The sequence below is a fragment of the Hemicordylus capensis genome, chromosome 1, assembly GCF_027244095.1.
Source record: "Hemicordylus capensis ecotype Gifberg chromosome 1, rHemCap1.1.pri, whole genome shotgun sequence".
NCBI classification, from domain to species: Eukaryota; Metazoa; Chordata; class Lepidosauria; order Squamata; family Cordylidae; genus Hemicordylus; species Hemicordylus capensis.
Window position 1 is genome coordinate 67,608,579 of NC_069657.1, and position 19,102 is coordinate 67,627,680.

General features: G+C 43.1%; 2 protein-coding genes across 7 annotated transcripts in view; one reads left to right on the forward strand and one right to left on the reverse strand.

Moving 5' to 3' along the window:
• Window positions 1–19,102, reverse strand: part of AVEN (apoptosis and caspase activation inhibitor) — a 241,714-nt gene that overhangs the window by 117,697 nt on the left and 104,915 nt on the right. The gene's annotated exons all lie outside the window — the stretch shown is intronic.
• Window positions 14,106–19,102, forward strand: part of CHRM5 (cholinergic receptor muscarinic 5) — a 119,296-nt gene continuing 114,299 nt past the window's right edge. The window contains exons 1-2 of one of the 4 annotated variants that reach the window (XM_053280527.1): window positions 14,106–14,240; window positions 16,993–17,562. The gene's annotated coding sequence lies outside the window, so the exon portion shown is untranslated. Of the gene's footprint in view, window positions 14,241–16,786; window positions 17,563–19,102 lie in introns of all 4 variants that reach the window. The other 3 variants (XM_053280524.1, XM_053280526.1, XM_053280528.1) reach the window with 3 other exon arrangements.

Here is a 19,102-nt window from a genome sequence, read left to right on the forward strand (position 1 = left end):
AGCTTGGGGATGAAAAAGAACAAACATCCATCACATCCCAGTTATTAAACCACTGGAGGCAAGGCGTGTGCACGGAACTGGCTGGCCCAGTTCGGTTCGAGTCTGGACTGGACTCGAACCAGACCGGCCAAGTTTGGTCCAGCCCCCATCTAACCCCACCCTGCTCCAGTCCGGGGGTGGGGGGGTGGGTTGTGATTTTTTTTTAAAAAAAAAACTTTAAATATTACCTCCAGCCACTTCGGGGGGGCTTCCTGTAGGCCGCTAGAGGTGTGTGTCCGTGAAGGTTCCCCTCCTCCCACCGGCCTCTTAAATCACCACCACAGCCAGTTAAAATGACTCTTTTTGGCCTATTCAGGCCTCCGTAAGTGCATGCGGTGGCCATTTTGGCGGCCGCCACACATGTGTAAATGGCCTCTGCGAGGCCGTGGGCCATGCCGGGCTGCAGTGGTGATTTAAGAGGCTGGCAGGGGAGGGGAACCTTTATGGACACCCCCTCCCCTCCACGGCCTACAGGAAGTCCCCCAAAGGGGCTGGAAGTAATTTTTTATTTATTTATTTATTTTAAACTTAATTTTTTTTTTAAGTTCACGGACTTGTACAGAGGTTTGGTTCCAGTCTGGAAGAAACTGGGTTGGGGTTCGGTTCTATCCAGAACCGGTCTGCACTTCCGTAGAGGCTGGCTACAAAGAAAAAATCCACACAAGGGGAAAAAAAATAGAGTAGCACCCCATTAAAGCCACTGGGGCTGCTGGTTCTATCTATCTATCTATCTATCTATCTATCTATCTATCTATCTATCTATCTATCTATGCAAAGAAAAGCAGTTGTTTTTTCTACAGGATACACAAATTAAAAGTGGGGCAGACGGAGAGAGAGCCACAGATATGCTATAGGTTTCTACAGTGGTTTCCACTGGGCCAGGCAGGGCCACACACCACCCTTCTCCTCTCCTCTGCTGCAGTCTCTGATCTAATGCTCTGATGTAATCCTCGAGAGACAGATACACGGAGGACTCTCTGCCTCCCAGAATCCCTTTAAATACATTTTGAAACTCCCTCCTTTGGCCTCCCCCCTTCTCCTAGGCAATGGGGGCACAGTTGCACCTGACAACACTTGATTTGAATGATAGCAAATCAACCAAGAAGCAAGGAGATTGCAAGCCAATCAGAAGCCAGTGCCAGAAAACCAATCAGCAAGGGAGAAACAGCCCTCCAAAAATGCACTCTAAAGGATTTGAGACAAAATGGGGCTGTTTTGTTTCAAGCTCGAAACAGACCCTTCATTTCAAGGGTGTTTTGTTTCGAGCTTGAAATGCTCGGAACAGTCATTTTGAACTTGAATCATTTTGAGCTCAAACTGTTTTGTACATCCCTAGTGTAAATCTGTAAATAAATATCCTTACTTCTACATTACAGCAATTCCTTATCCTTTTTAAAAAAATTTAAAAACTTTTCTGTCATTGAATACTAAAGTGCATATTTCATTTAGTTAATTTAGTAACTTATTTATATTCCCGCCTAAAACCTGCATCCCTGGGCAGATATGCATAGCAATGCAAGCAGAAGAAAGCGCAAGCAACTCTTGGCACAACAGCACCACCTAAGCCTGCCAAAAAGGTATTGTCAAAGGATCCTCAGCAACAACGTGGACTGAGTCACAGGTGGGCTCAAGCAGGATAGGGGAGAGTATGGAAAGCAGGAGGAGCTCTGATATCAGAAGGGCTCTAACCTCCCCCTCCAGCCTACACTGTTGCCAAAGGTCCTGAGTTGCTCCGCAAGTCCATTTTGGTAACTCAGGGACTGCAGCAGTGCTGGTAGATGCTTGCTGTAGTTCTCTTCTTCCACTGGTGTTGCTATGCATGTGAGCCTAGACTCGTCATCCATACATTTTGTCTCACAGAAGAAACTCGGTACAATTTCTAAAAGTCTCATGGCATTAATGAAAATTCAATAATATCAAAAGATCATGTTTCAACTGCTCAGAATCAATGGAGATTTCCACAGAGAATCTCTCAAGTCTCATAATTTAAGAACTGGTTTGAAGTATTTAATTTTAACCAGTGCAGTTCCTTGACATTTTTGCACACAAAATCAAAATAACATACATACTCATTTTTCAAACACACCACACAGATGGACATTGTACAGAAAGAAAATACACACTCCCTGGAATCTGTCACCCAAAGTGTCTGCTTCACCTCATTTCTTGGAAAGCTGGCCCTTGGTGTGACCCTACCACACTGAAAAATCCAAAACACCACCTTATTTCTTATTCAGTATGCTATTGTTATAACTACAGACTGAGCCACTGTGATGTATAGGACAGAATGATGTTGCTGAACCAGGCAGGCATCCATGAAGCTTATTGCAAGACCCTGAGTTAGTTACTAGGTTTCAGCCTAATCTACCCAACAAGATTGTTGTGAGGATAAAATGGGATAATCCCCTGCATGCTGCTCTGAGCTCCATGTAGAAAAGACAGAATACAAATGCAAAAAATTCATATCACTATAGATACATAGATAAAAGAAGCTTAAATACTTCAAACATATAACAAGTTGCAGCTCAGGGAGATAATGGAGGGAATCACTTTCCTGAGTACCTGAGATAGTCCCTGGATATAGAGAAACCAATGCATTCTTTCTGTGTGTCTCCATTCCAGTTGGCATAAGGTGACCAACATCCTTATATTCATCATCATTTGAAGGGTATGGGTAAAAAATGAGCAAAAGACTGTGGTGGTCTCTCTCTCTCTCTCTCTGACCTGACCTGCAATTCCTCACCAGAACCCTCTACTGATTATCTAGTAATCACACAACGCTCATCTGACCATATTGACTTTGCCTGACCCCTCATTTTGAAACACCTCACCAATTCCCATAGATTTTTTTTTAATAAATAGATTAGAAAGGATATGCAAAGTATTTTCCAGTTTTTAAAAAATGGCTTTGGTATGACTTAAAAGTTAAACATTAAAGCTTCATCTATCACATCAGCAGTCCCAAAATACAAGCAAGTAGTGCAAGACAGGAGACTAAGGGAGGTTTCTGGAACACATGTTGTGCTCAAAAGGAGACAGACCTGAATATAACAAGGACACACATAATCCATCAAAAATGCTGTAGGAAATTAAACAAACAAACAAACAAACATTCTTTTAAATACCAGTATTTCATACCAGAAATACTGAAGGAACCTTAACCACAAGCAGGAAGTGCTATGGTACAATCAAGTTGTTATGGCAACTAGAACAGTCAGATAGAAAGGGAGGGGAGGCAAAGAACATGCATAGTTGTAATCCTGCCAATAAAATAATCCTGTTAATAAAATTCATTAAAGAACTTGCATTCCTACCACAGATCTTTTAAACATGTTTAGCAGTTATTTTGTTTCTAGAATTCCAACTATTGATGGCTGAGATTCTGTGGCCTCAACATACCGCTAATGGAAAAAAGAAGAAGCACCCAACCAGACAAGCAAAAGAGGAAACAAAGTCTCACGGTGCTGTGAAGCATTTATTGAAGCCCAACGTGTTTCAGCCTCAGAGGCCTTTTTCAGGGACAATAATTTGAGTTATTTCAAAGAGACCTTGAGCAGGTAACTTTTGCCTTCTTACAAGAGTACTTGTAAGAGGCTACTTGCTCAAGGTCTCTAAGATGTACCCTTGGCTAATCCCATGCATGGCAGCTCTCATGAGAGTTTGCGAGCAGCTGCCGATTAGCCACGGGGTCAGGGGAGGAAAAAACAGCGTCGGCACTGGCCAGCCAGACGGGGGAGAGGGAGGCGCCAGCCGGGCTGGTGCGGGGGGAGCCGGCCGGCTTGGGAGGAAGGCTGGCTGGTGGGCGGGGAAAGGAAGAAACCAGTGGGTGGGGGAGAAGAGAAAACGACAGGCAGGCAAACAGTAGGTGGGTGGCTAGAGGCGCAGGGGGGAGACAATGATGGTGAAGAGGGCAGTGCAGCCTCCCTCTCTGGCCTGCCTAACAGCCAAAAGGCAGGAATGGCCAGCAGGGGGTGTAGGATGGGAAGTGGTGGCCGGCCATGGAGGGGAAGCAGCAGTCGGGCCAGCCAGCCACGGAGGTAGGATGAACTGGTGGTGGGAGAACAACCAATTGGGGCTGAAGGGGGTGAGACAGGTCAGCTAGTTACAAATTATTGCCCCTGAAGAAGGCCTCTGAGGCTGAAACACATTGGACAATAAATGCTTCACAGCAATGTGAGACTTTGTCTCCATTTTGCTTTTCAACATATTGCTAAAAACATTAAAACCATCAATAACAATCTATTTAAATCCCTCAAAACAGGAAACTGGATAGGGAGACTTTTGGACATTACATGCCATTAGAGAACTTGGAGAACAGTCCCCAAAGTAGATTCTGCTGGTGCCATCACCAATGTAGAATGGGCAGGAACACCCAAGGGAATCTGAGCAGTCTGGATAACCAGTCCTATAGCATAGGGAATACAAACCACAGCTGCACAGGATGTATCCAAGAGAATAACACTCTGACCCATAAAGCTGGTAACTGTCAGGATTCCAAGGCAATAGTGGATGTTATAAGCCAGTTGCATTGAAGAATTCTAGCAGATTGAAACCAATATAACAAATGAAGCAGTCCAATTCCAAGTAAGTAAATATGAGCACTGGAATCAAGGATAATGCCAATTAACTGGGTGCAGTCTATAGGTATCAAGTGGGACTTCATATGATTAGTATAATAGAGGATCCAGGAGGGCAACTTTGATATGAATTCCTTTGAGTAGTTTATCCCTGATGTCCTTCACTAATAGTCAATGATCTACATTCAGGAAGACTGTGAAATCTAGACATTGTGTGTGGGCTGCTACAGCTGCCATACACTTAGTCAACATCCTCAGTGCCAAAGGACAGGCTACGAAATTAGAAGCACCAATTGCGTATTGCAAAGGAGACACTTTTTTGCATTGGGATGAATGGTAATATGGAAATCGGCATCCTGGCAGCTGGCATTAGCCAACTTCCAGGGTTAAAGCATGGGATAATACCCACTAGGAAAAATTTACTGTATTTTATAAAGTAGTTGACATTTCAGAGGAAGCAATAAAGTAAGAGGAGTAAAAGCTGAGATGACATTGAGATTATGGAATCTGCCTTATTACCTCATTCTGAAGGAAAGAATCAGCATCTTGTGGAAAAAGGGAAAACTTCAGGTGGTGATATTGTGTTGAATTCTATAGTGTAGCCTAGGTATATTATGGCGAGGACTCTGTCCGACATGATGGAATCCAACTCATCCATGAAAAGTATAGTACTGTAGTGCAGAATAGAAACCCAAAAGTTTGTGTAGGGTAAAGGAAAGAAGACCCCAATCTAGTTTTGTGTGTAGGAATGCAACTACTTAAATGTGTGACTCCACAGGAAATTCAAGAAGATCCCAGAACAGGTCTAAGGGCACACAATACAGTCAGCTTGTTGAAGCTAAACACGTCTTGGTGTGGTCAGTGCCTGGATTGGAGAACCATGTATACCACCTTTGAGGATGGAACTGCAGCTCAGAGGTGGAGCATCTGCTTTGCATGCAGTGGTTCCCAGGTGCAGTCTCTGGCATCTCCAGTTAGGGCTGCAAAAGATTCCTGCCTGAAACCTTGGAGAAGTTGCTGCCTGTCAGTGTAGACTGGTGCTTCTCAACCCCTGGCCCACAGACCGGTGCTGCTCCATGAGGAATTGAGTGCTGGTCTGTGCTGGTCCATAAGGAATTAACCCCCCCCCCCAAAAAAAATTCAAGCCGGTGGCGGCCACCGCCTCCAAGAACTCTCTGGAACTCATTTCTAGGCAGGCAGCCTTCACTGCTGGGATAATGCTCATTTTGCTTCCGCAAAATGAATGTAATCCCAGCAGCGAGGGCTGTCTGCCTAGAAATGAACTGCAGGGAGCTCGCCCAGGCTACATGGATCCTGGGCCCTGCCCCCCACCTTTGAGTGAAAAGATTGGAATTGAAACCAGCTTGAAATTGTTTAGGGGGGGGTGCCTGGGGGCAAGGGGGAGACCCCTTTACTAACTGTGCTGGTCCATGAGGAAGGGAGACAGCTTGGGCAGGGCACCTACTCTTGTGTTTGCCTCTGCTCCACCTTCTCCAGGCGTGTCATCACTGGGGCTGCTGCTATAAAGAGCAGGCTGGGCCAGGGGCATGACATGAGCCTCTTGGCGAGAGCACAAGGGCTCGTCCTTGTGGTTCTCAGCCTTGGGGTGAGCAACCTGGGGCCTCAGAAAACTTCCTTTTCCCATCAAGAAACCAGCAAGAGAGTATACTGAGCGAGACTTGGATCTGGTTTTTTATCTAACAGAGGAACTATGGTTGGTTGGGCTGAGGAGATGTGTGTGGAAGAGTGGAAAAGTGGGGCTGGGCTGGAAGCAGCAATATCACAGGTAGCGGACAGAGGGAGATATGGCGGTGGGTGTTGGGCAGACCATTACAGGGGGAAATGGTCCAGGCAACTGAGGCCTGTTCCTTTTTCCAGCACTTCTCCCAACCCTGCTGCCCCAGGGAGCTCTGAGAACACTCCCTCGAGGATTAGGGCGCTGCTGTTGAATGCCAGGTCGTTAAATGCTAAAACATCTCTCATCCACGATTTGATTGTGGATGAGCATGCTGACCTGGTATGTGTGATGGAGACCTGGTTGGATGAGCTGGGTGGGGTTGATCTCCCTTAGCTCTGTCCTCCAGGTTTCCTGATCCTGCAGCAGCCCCTCCTGGTAGGTCAGGAAGGGGGTGTTGCAGTCATCTATTGTAAGACCTTTTCCATTTCCAAGTGCCCAGTCAGGCAATGTCAGCACTTCGAATGGTTGTCCTTGAGGTTGGGCCTCTGAGATAGGCTGGGGATTTTGCTGGTGTACCGACCACTCGCTGCACTTCAGTCTCCCTACCTGAGCTGGTGGGGGTGGTCTCAGAGGTCGCCTTGGGTTGCCCCGAACTTATTGTTTTGGAGAATTTCAATGTCCCTGCTGAGGCCTTCCTAGTAGGAGCGGCCATCTGGTCCTATTGTGTTGGGTTCTTCTCAGTTGGTGCAGCCTGAGGATGTGGACAACATCCTGGGCAGTGTGCGGACGACATTGCGTGCTCTTGACCCTTGTCCTTCATGGCTAATAAAAGCTGCCGGGGAGGGTACTGGCAGATGGTTGGAGGTGATAATTAATGCTTCATTAAGGGAGAGCAGGATGCTATCATGGCCTCAAGAAGCCAATGGTAAAACTTTTTTTTTAAAGCCCTTCCTTGATCCCTACAACTCAGACAACTATAGACATGTCTCTAACCTTCCCTTTTTGGGCAAGGTGACAGAGCGTGTGGTGGTGTCCCAGCTGCAGAGCGTCTTGGATGATACAGATTATCTAGACCCTTTTTAATCTGTCTTCCACTCTGGATATGGGACTGAAACTACCTTGGTCGCTTTAGTGGATGACCGATGCCAGGATCTAGACTGGGGGAGTGTGCCCCTGTTGGTTCTGCTGGACCTCTCAATAGCATCGACCATGGTATCCTTCTGGACCGCCTCTTGAGTTTGGGGAGGTAATGCTTAGGAGTGGCTCTGAACTTTTCTTCGGGGGAGGGTCCAGAAAGTGGTGCTGGGGGACTATTGCTCAGCTCCATGGCCATTGGCCTGTGAGGTCCCGCAGGATTTTGTTTTGTCCCCCATGCTGTTCAACATCTACATGAAACCACTGGGAGAGGTCATCCGGGGACTTGAACTGAGTTGTCAGCCACATGCAGATGACACTCAGATCTATCTCTCCTTGTCACCTGATCCTAGGGAGGCTGTCTGTGTCCTGAATCGGGGGCTGGAGTCCATAATTGGTTGGATGTGGGCTAATAAACTGAGACTGAATCCGGACAAGATGGAGGTAATGTTGGTCAGTAGGAGTGCCAATCAGGATGAGAAGATCCTACTGGTTCTGGAAGGGGTTGCACTCCCCTTGAAGAAGCAAGTACACAGCTTGGGGAAATTGCTGGACTTGGCTCTGCTTTTGGAAGCTCAGGTGGAGGTGGTGGCCAAGGGTGCCTTTGCACGGCTTCGGCTAGTGCGCCAGCATTGTCCCTTTCGCAAGAAGGCAGATCTGGCCACGGTTACCCACACCTTAGTCACATCAAAGCTGGATTACTGTAATGCGCTCTACGTGGGACTGCCCTTGAAGAATATCCAGAAACTGCAGCTAGTGCAAAATGAGGCAGCTAGGATTTTATCTAGAGCTGCCCGCTGGGATCACATCACACCCATTGTGAAAGAGCTGTACTAGCTGCCAGTTTGTTTCCGGGTACAATTCAAAGTGCTGATTTTGACATTTAAAGCCCTTTAAAATTTGGGCCCTGGTTACCTGAGGGACCACTTGCTCCCAAGGTCATTTTGCCCGCTTGACAAGGTCATCTGAGAGGGCTCTGCTCCAGGTGCTGACAATGAGGGAGGCTCGGCTGTCGTGCACACGGGACAGGGCCTTCTCTGTTGTTGCCCCCAGACTCTGGAATGCTCTCCCGGTGGCTATTTGTTCCTCTGTCTCCATCACAGCTTTTAGAAAGCATGTGAAAACTTGGCTTTTTACCCAGGCTTTTATGTGATTGTCTCTACTGCTGCTTCTTTGCATTTTTTATGGTTATTTTATGTGTGTATTTTTAATTTTTTAAAATTTAAATCTGTTTTTATATTTTAGCTTAATATTTTAATTGTGTAATTTTATAGTCTTGTTTTAATTTTTCTATGTGAACTGCCTTGGGATTATTTTAGTGAAAGGCAGTATACAAGTTTAACAATAAATAAAAATTAAAAATAAATAAACTGCTGGTCCGGGAAACTGCGCACAATGTACTGGTCCAAGACTCCAAAAAACATTGAGAAACACTGGTGGAGACAATACTAAGCTGGATGGTCCAATGATCTGACTTGGTATAAGGCAACTTACTATGTTATTAAGATAATATACAAGAATTTGTACAACTGGTGGTATCCGGATGGTTTGTAAGTTGTGCAGCAATACCATGTGAACAAGCCATGGATTTGAATTTCTCTACCTTCTCCAGTGTGTCGTGCATTTGGGTGACTTCCATCGAAAAGTCCTAAATTCAGGATCCATTCTCAGGAAGCAAAGAGGTAGAATGGAACTAGGCACATCAGTGTAGTACAATGAATTCTGCCATGCTCTTTGATCTGCAGTCAGTATTGGTTCTTGAATAGTTAATCGGTTTAGCAAGACAAAAGGCTTCTGATTGAAACATGAAGCAACTTATTTTGATCTTTAGGAAGACGGCCAAAGAGGGCAAGTAACTTTCCCCATAGGAAATATTGGTTATCTAGCCACATGCACTTGATAGTTAAATATTCTCAAGGACAACAAAGCAATAGCACTTCCTTTCCATTATGTCCAGTTTTCTCCATTCAGCGTTTGAATGCTGGGAATGAATGTTTATATAGCAATAGCACTTACATTTATATACCGCTTTTATAGCTGGAGCTCTCTAAGCAGTTTACAATGATTTAGCATATTGCCCCCAACATTCTGGGTACTCATTTTACCGACCTCGGAAGGATGGAAGGCTGAGTCAACCTTGAGCCCCTGGTCAGGATCGAACTTGTAACCTTCTGGTTACAGGGCGGCAGTTTTACCACTGCGCCACCAGGGGCTCTTGTCCTACGATAGTTTCACCTGTAACAACTAGGAATAAGTTGATTAATAAGCAACAAGCAGCCTGCTGAGCTGCCTGTTCCCGTGCTGCAACCTCTGTCAGAGAAGAATGTTGTATTTTTTTGGTGGTCCCCCCTCCCATCTCCTAGACGCCTGCCCTCCTGGTTAGTCCCTCTATGACTAAGCAAGATAATTTAGATACAAGTCGATTGCAGTGATTCACTGCAACAGTGGGGAAGCCTGAGGATGCACGTGGAGAGCTGGTCTTGTGGTAGCAAGCATGACTTGTCCCCATAGCTAAGCAGGGTCCGCCCTGGTTGCGTATGAATGGGAGACTTGATGTGTGAGCACTGCAAGCTATTCTCCTCAGGGGATGAAGCCACTCTGGGAAGAGCAGAAGGTTTCAAGTTCCCTCCCTGGCTTCTCCAAGATAGGGCTGAGAGAGATTCCTGCCTGCAACCTTGGAGAAGCCACTGTCAGTCTGTGAAGACAATACTGAGCTAGATAGATCAATGGTCTGACTCAGTATATGGCAGTTTCCTATGTTCCTATGTTCTTAAGACACCTAGAGGTCCATGGTGTCAACAAGGACCTATCCCAGGAATCTTATAAACTCTAAGAATAGTTTGTAAACACCAGAAGAACTAAAAAGTTAACAGCTTCTGACAAACAAAAGCCACAGTCATTTTCCTGGAAAGCTGGATTTTTTACCTCAAGACCCAAAGCCCAAGTCATTCTTCTAAAATGAACAGCAAAAAAACTTCATAAAGCTTTCAAGCGCTCACTTAAAAATGATTGTTTGTACTTACCCACTATGTGATTTGAGGAGGCCTCCAAAGGACTATTTAGCAAGGATCACAGGAGGTTACTTACCTATGATTCTTTGAGTGGTCTTCTGTGCATTCACACTGATAGGACTTCTATGCCTACAGGAAGCCTCATCAGGAACCTTCTCGAGCTTAACACGTTCCCTTTTTTGGCACAAGTCAGGCCCCTGGTGCTGTCCTCTAATTAATGGACGTGTTTTACACTTTCCCCTCAGTTTGAGTGGCTGCCATAGCCCAGACAGATAGTAGAACAAAAATACAGTGCAGCAGGAAAGAAGAGTATGAATGCACAGAAGACTGCTTGAAGAATCACAGTTACAGGTAAGCAACCTGCTGTTCTTCTTTATGGCCTCTGCACCATTCACACTGATGCACCATTCACACCATTCACACAATAACAAGCTGATCTACCTGGATGGAAGATGCAGTATATCAGGTGTTAGGAATTTTCTCTGGTAAGAGAAACCCTTTTTCATTATAGCAGAGTGCACAGAGGCACAACACAGCGGAATTTAGTTAGGCATGCATGTATTCTGAGAGTAAAGTAACTTGGAGCCAGTTTATAGTTTCAAATCAATATAAATGGTATTTATTAGAGAACTCCATTCTACATAGGAAAGTGAGGAGATAGCAGCTCTAATCTAGCTAGCTAGCTTGATGCAGATGGATTCTGCATCTCTGCACACATGGTGCAGGGGAGAGGAGCTTGCATGTTGCAAGGTAGAAGGATAGGCCCATAGTCGTCATGGCTGCTATGGACTTCTGAGCTGCCCCGGACAAATTGGTCCCAAAGTGAACATTGAAGTCCCCCAGCACCACAAGCCCAGGGGACTCCAACACCAAGACCAAGACCAAGTCAGTCAGCTCAGGGAATCCATTGAGCAGCGGGGCAATCAGTACAACAACAGAAGTCCTAGTCTATCCCTGATCCCCAGACTTAAGTACACACATTCAATATGGTCTGACACTCTAACATGGATCCTGGTAAGGGAGAGGTTATTCTTATAGACCGCAGCCACTCCACCTTCCCGCCCATGATCCCTCAGCCGCTCCTCAAAAGAGTACCCTGGAAGGAGAAGTTGGGACCACTGTGTGCCCCCAGCCTTGTCTCTGTAATACATACCAGGTCGGCAGCTTCATCCAGAATCAAATCATGGATGGTTTCTGATTTGTTCTGTACCGACCTGGCATTATAGAGGAGCAAGGTGAGGTTCCAAGTGTGGTCGGCATTGCTCCCCAAGGTCAAAGAGCTGGCAGGACAGCTGGAAGGTGAAACAGCTATTAGATTTCCAAGTCCCCTTCCTCTGTAACGGCCCACTGACCTGCCTATGTCACTACTTCTGTTGCCCACCACCACTGGAATGGCTGCCCACAGTCAGTGGACAGTGGAAAATGGCATGCTGCAGCCATTTGTGTGGTCAGCATGGTGTTGCTGACCATGCAAATGACTTCTGCACATGTACAGAGGCCATGTGTGTGCCGGTACTGTGCCGCTGCCTGCAGCAGGAAGCTTCATGGAGCAGCGGTCACTCAGCTAAGGCCTGCTTTATTCGCTTTTAAAGGTGCTGTTCACTGCTCCTGCCACCACAAACTGGTTTGAATCCGAACCACTGCACAAACCAAGGTTCACACACATCCCTAGCTGGGAGGCTTTACACCTTGGGATAAGAGAAAAGTACTGGGACGGGAACAAGAAAAATCTACAGTATATATACAGATCAGTGTGGTGGTACTAAGGGGCAAGAATTTGAACATGGTCCTTGCATTCAAGTTAAGAAACCTCGGATTGTGCGGAAAGGAGAAAACAGATCTACATCCTCTCAAAGTTATTCAAAGGAAAGGATTCTATGCTTAATTGCCTGATGGGCATGTGTGGAATGCTTCTTATCTTGTTCCAGTAGGTGAGAATGAGTAGATCTTTCACCATTTCTGCTAGGTAATTCTGCCACCTACAAGTTACATCAGAAGTTGCTCAATCGATGAATGAGAGGATCGTATAGAAACTGAATGTGAAAGGCAGCTAGTTAGACCACTATCTGTGGACTAAAGATTTATTTTATGTAATGTCCATTGTCTAAAATAGTGGAGGGTATTAAGAGGGGAAGAAATGTGGTGGTGTATGTTTTTAAAGATACTGTCCCTTTAAGATAATGGGGAGTATGGATAGCTGGAAGGAGGCAGTGTGTAAAAGTAAGAAGTAGCTGGCCAAAGCAGAGCTATTAAGGTGGATTTCTGCTGGGTTTTTGGATAAAGCAATTATATTTTACACCTATATCAATGTTCAGTACAAACAGGAGGTAGAGAGTCTATGGCTAAACTTTAAGCCCTTCAACTGTAAAGATTCTATTACATTTCCACCCTATAGCTATAGCTGTTTCTCCTCTTCTCCAATCTATCTATGTTTGTTCACTACATTTAATTCCCGCTCTTCCTCAAAGGAGCCCAGAGTGGTGTACATGGTTATCTTTATCCTCGTAGCAACCCTCTGAGGTAGGTTAGGCTGAGAGAGACATGACTGGCCCAGAGTCACCCAGTGAGTTTCATGATTGAATGGGGATTCGAACTCGGGTCTTCCCAGTCCTAGTCCAACACTAAACACTACACTATGCTGGCTATGTTGACTTTCTCCATGTTTCATCCCATTTTATTAAGCCAAGTTTCTATTCCATTTTATCATGAATTATTATTTTAGTTTTAGAAAAAAATGAAGAGATTGTTTTCCATTCAGAATTATATTCTAATAGCAATTTTAAGAATGGTTGATTTTGTCACAAAACTATTAAATTAAATCATCTTTACATCTAATAAGAAAGCTCTTGACCTCTGGAGGTTCTCTCAATTTTTACAAACGTTTACAGATTTCCCTAAGATATTAATAATACAGCATACAGAAGACTAAACTGACTGCCAAAATTACAGCTCTAAAGACGGATTTCATTTAATTTAACAATAATCATATATTCAGTTTGCAGAGTATAACTATTTCAACTGAAATACTGAATAATTACTGTACAGAAGCAATACAGCCAGCCCCTCCAAAAACCTCACAATAAAACAAGAATAGGAAAGATTCTAACTACACAAAGACAAAAGAAATCAAACAATAACCATGTTTCTTAAAGAAGCAATGAGTCCTATTAAAATTTATGTCACAAATATGCCACTTGCCCCTCCCTGCATCCGTTCACGTCACACAAAAACCTGAAATACACCATCTGTTTGAAACACAGTATATACAAAGTATTTACCATACTAGTTGCTTATAATGAGGATAGTGTTTTCAGAAAACATTAAGGGGGTGGGGGGTCCAGAAACTGACTTCCATTTTTTAATTGCCATTTTTGAAATTATCACTCTCTCCACTGACACTAATTATCTTTCCCCAAACACACATAAGTCAAATATTGAAAATTTACTTTTTAATAATTTATTCATCTCAAAATACCACAAAGTCTGTTTCATGATGCCAGAGACATTCCTCTCAAACACTGGCTGGTAGCACTTTGTGCAAGGTGGGCTTTTCCATAGCTAGAGGGAAATGGAGCCTTCCTGCAATACTCCTATTACGTGATAGGGGACTGCTTGCTTACATTTAAAATACCAACGGCTGCTGGCTAGGGCTGTGATTTAGTCTGCAGAGGGGGAAGATGGGAGCATTAACACTTTTCCGCACTGCCTGGATCAGGTACCCCACAGCTGCTATTTGCATCAACAGGAGTTATATTCCAATGTAAATAGCAAGGACAGGGAAGGATCTAAATCAGGACTATGGTGGGTATAAAGGACTAAAGCCCCCATTCTTCTCTCCTCAGTCCCATAGCCACTGTAAGAGTTCCTGTTTGGCCTTCACAAACCAGGAGTAGGCTGGAGCAGCTGGGCCCAGAGAGAGAGGTGGCCACAGCAGCTCAAGCTGGAGCTTAGCTAACCCTGAAAGACATTTTGCATCCCGAGGGAAAAGGAGGGTTCTCTACACTCTACATGTCCTCAAGAAGCTGAAATATAACACAAAGGCCTGATCACATCCCCTCCCTCCAAGAAATACCCTTCTGGAATATCCTTTCTTTTCAGAGTCTGTCTCTCTGTGGTCGCCAGGAGTCGACATCGACTTGAGGGCACACTTTACCTTTACCTCTCTCCTGAATTGCTCTACAATAAGAATGGAGATCAATAATCTCCATCACAAAGGAAGACAAACACCAACAACATCTTGCCTTAGGCAACAGATTCGAGGAAGCATGCATGTTGTAGCCTGCTTCAGCAGTCAGGTCTTCCATCAGCTTGGGGCGGGGGGGAGGTAAATTTTTGGGCCCTGGAACAAATTTTGGAGGCACGGGAGACCAGAAAAAACCGCTGAGAGGGATGGGGCCAGACGAAATTTGGGAAAGGCCAGTTCCATCCTTGCCCATGCCCGAGTACAGGGCTGTTTCCCCTCACCACCACTGTGGTACAGATCAAGGCTGAACCCAGCGGTGATTTACATTAAACACAACACCACATGCATAGGCCGAATCATACAATAAGTTTGGCCCTAAAGTATGTAATCTAGGAAGCTGTTATAATGGTGGAAACTGTTGCATAACCCTTTCCAACTTATCATTGGGGAGAAGAAAAGAAAGAATGTTGATGATGTTTGCTCTTTCAGCTCTTTCCCCCTTCCATCTTTGGCACAGATTTAGCTTCAGTCTGACAGGCATTTCATATGTTACACACTCACCCACATGTTCATCCTTTATTGCATATAAAATGAATGGCTTGGGTTCAGAAACGCATACTATAGAACTGATTCCATAATACTATTCATAAGTACACAGAGAACATTAAAGCGTATATTCGTTCCGAAATGTCTGGTTTTCATGTCTGAATCCAAGTTGTTCCCATAATCTTGTTTGTGTATATATAATGCACACACATTTTATAATCATACAAACTTTCCTTGGTTTCCTCGGGTTTATGCTCATGCAGACAGATGTGTCTTTAAGCAGTCACAAACACAGCTCTGAGCTATTAGTTTGAAAGGCAAAAGTAAAGTTAAGATTACAGAAGTGATTCCAGACATATATTGTGTTTGCCTGAATCATGCAATCTCCACAGGAGTTTTTCTGCATGACAGTATACTGTACACACACCTAAGTTCCACACAGGCAAATGCTCTGTTGTATGTTCTGGCTCCAAGTATGGATCTTGAAATGTCAGATGCAAAGATATGTAGAGGACAGAGTTAGCCATCATTAATTACATGGATGAACTAAGCAAGCAAAAGGAAGGTTAAGCGGGTAGTAAACAGAAGGATCATGTTGTAAATAGGAGGATCAGGACAAAATTATGATGAATTGCTTAGAAGTACCAGGGTTATGGTCACATTCCTGGTATTGATTTTTATCTTATCTAACCTCTCTTCCCCCCCATGCAATGATCCTCTATCTACTTTTTCCTAACCAAAATGTCATGCCTTTACTCTCATTCCCAATGCAAGGTGGGGTGGAGTGGGGGGAGATAGATGCAATTTCTTTTATGAAGTGTTTTGGTTTTTTTAATAAGATGGACTGTTAAGATTCAGATTTTTTTTTAACATAACTGATTATATTAAATTATTCAACATCCAGTAAAGGGAGTTATTAAGCCCAATTTTTAATATATCAATGTGTATGTATGCTGTTTTTCCCTGAATTAAAACAAGAAGTAATCAACATGTCCTAACGTCAAATGAGCATTTATTCACATGGCACTAAAAGGAATGTATTATAATTTTAAAAATTAAGCCCTATTAACAAGGATTTATAAGCCATAAATTTTATTTGAATGAAGAAAACAAGAAAATTTGAGAAATCTTTCATACTACTGCCCAGTTACACTACAGTACTGTAAATGAATAGTACTTCTAAATAATTTATAATAATGTTGTCCTAATCCTCCTACTTCTGTTCACTACTCACTTAACCTTTGAAATCAGTCCCATTGAAATCAGTAGAATTTGCTTCCAAATAAACATGGTTCAAATCAGATCACTAAAATATTTTAACATAAAAAATACAATTTGAAGTATATATTCTGAAATAAAGTGAGGATTTCATCAAATAAAAACCATCGATTCAATATACAAATTTTCAGTGGCTACCCTTTTAGATGTTTTGTTCTACCAGCTAACTACAAATGAAGATCTACTTTGAAAAAAATTATGCTTCTCTTCAACACTAACTACACTAAAATCACTGCTTGTACATTTGGGTATTAATGGGAGGTTTGCTGGGGTGAAAAGCCATTCAAACAGGAAGGACCTATAAAACCTTGTAGCATCATTTGATTTTTCTTTCTACCAGTAGACACTGCTGTCCATCAGAAGAAATAATTAGTGGATTGTGTATGGAAAACGTCACCCTATCAGTTCAGTGCCTGACTTGAATAGCTCATATAAGCAACTCATTGATGCCATGCATACTCACTGTCTTGAGATATGACACAACACTACACCCCTTGGGAGTTTCTTCCCTTTTTGTAAACAGCGTTTCACATTTGTGTTTGACAGAAGCAGAGAGAAGCAGGCTATTCAACAACCACTGCCAAAAGGAGGCTGTGTAAGTGAAAAGTTAAGGCAGATCCTGGAGTCCAGTGACCCTGTCTTTTATGCCGTTCAACACAACATACAGCCTCAGTATACTGGATTTTCTGGAACAGAAATAAGTTTTCAGTATCGGAATTCATGTGACAAAAGCAAATTGGAGTACTGTACTGAAGCTTTCATTTAATATTTGATAAATACTAAACATTTGAGTTAACCAGAATTGATGCATCTGCTTCTATTGTCTGAGAAGATGTAAAGTTCATTCCTCTTCTTTAAAAAAGAAAAAAGAATAATCTAAAGTACCATGCAGACAGCCAACCCAAGAATTTGGAATAACTGGGAGTAAACTGGATGCAAGCAGCAACAAAATGAAGCAGCACCAGCAAATGAGACAGACACAGTAGAGAAAAAGAAATTGCAGAGCTAGTGTGTGCAGAATGTATTTCTAATACAGAAAGCTTCCTACCTGGGGAGTGTGTCTCAGTATATGGAGATACAGCATCCACAGATGGTCTTCAATCAGTCATCTGATGGGTAAGTTTATTTTAAATAAAATATTTCAGCTTTACTCATGAGAATAATATTCCTTTTATTTTGTGGTTACAATACAAGGGGATTTCAGTTGTGTCCTTGTTCATACTAAGGCTGAATTTCAAACCTTTAAGGTAAATTTTCTTGCTCCATTTCCTTCACTGTATAAATAATTCATTTCAAATGGGTTTTTTTTCCAAGTTACCTTATTAAGCTCCTCTCATTAGGTTTGTCTAGAATTGCTTGCCAAAATCTAAATTCATCAAATGCTGTGTATTTAAAATTGGAAAATAATACCCATATACATAAAGCCATACCTCAGTTACTATTTGCAAAGTAATATTTACTGTGCTTCAGTATCTAGTGCAAGCTATTAAAGCAAATAATTTAATACAATGGCAGCACCACATTCTAAAGGCTATTTTATTACCCACACTAAAAACATACGAAGTAAAGCGACCTAAAGTGACAATTATAGTTAGCTGTGAAACTACAGTAACTGAGGCAAAAGCATAGCATTAAACAATGAAGGCTTAACATGCATTTTCAATGGAAGCTGAAGCTAAGAGTTCAGCAGCATTACAAATGAGGTCTTATATATACACATTTTTATTTAAATGAGACCACACAATGAACAAATCGAAAGAATTCGGGAGCCAAAGAGCATTCTGAAATGCTATATAGTGCAAACACTGCCTATAACTTCATAATTTAAATCCGGCACACAGCAAAGTTTGGACAAGATACCAACATACATTAGTCCAAAAACTAGGACTGGCAGCCTACTAAGCTTTTTGTTAATTGGATTTGGACTGGCAAAATTCTTAAATACTCATCTCTTCAAAAATTAACCAGTTAAGTAAAACATTTATTTGTACCATATCATCTCTAAAATATCATGCACCATAATATTTTAAAGGAAATCCATCATATCTCATCTGAGCAGGAACCTGTCTTCTCGCTCTGTAAAGGACCATGCACACAGAAGGTGCTATATGAATAATAACCGTTCTACAGCCTACACACACACACACCCCACCTCTCTCATTCGTTTCTTCAAAATATTTTCATTGCACTTTATTCATAGGATTTATTTCTTCCTTACATTTCTCAACTGTTTCTTCCTCACCAAGCATGCGAGTGCACATACACATGAGCACACACTCAGATAATGACTATGGAACACACAGTAGCCCATGAAGCAAACTTCATAGCCAAAGCTGAGGAGCAATGCCTGAATGGAGGGTGTGGGATCAATCTTGTACCAACAACTGCTGGAAATCCTACCACAACGCTGAGCCAGAGTCATCTTTAAGGGTTCATCTCTCCTTATATTCTGGCTAGCACTTCCTTTGTAAATGAGAAACAACTCCTGTGAAGCAATACAGTCATAACAGGGAGAAGCATTCTGGATTTCTGACTTTTTGTCCACCTCTTCACCTCCACCTAGTTGATAAGTGGAAGGGAGGTTTCTGGTTTGTACTCCTCTTTCAGATGTCTGGTAGTCATAAATGTTGGAAGGACAGAAGGCGTTTTGTTTTTC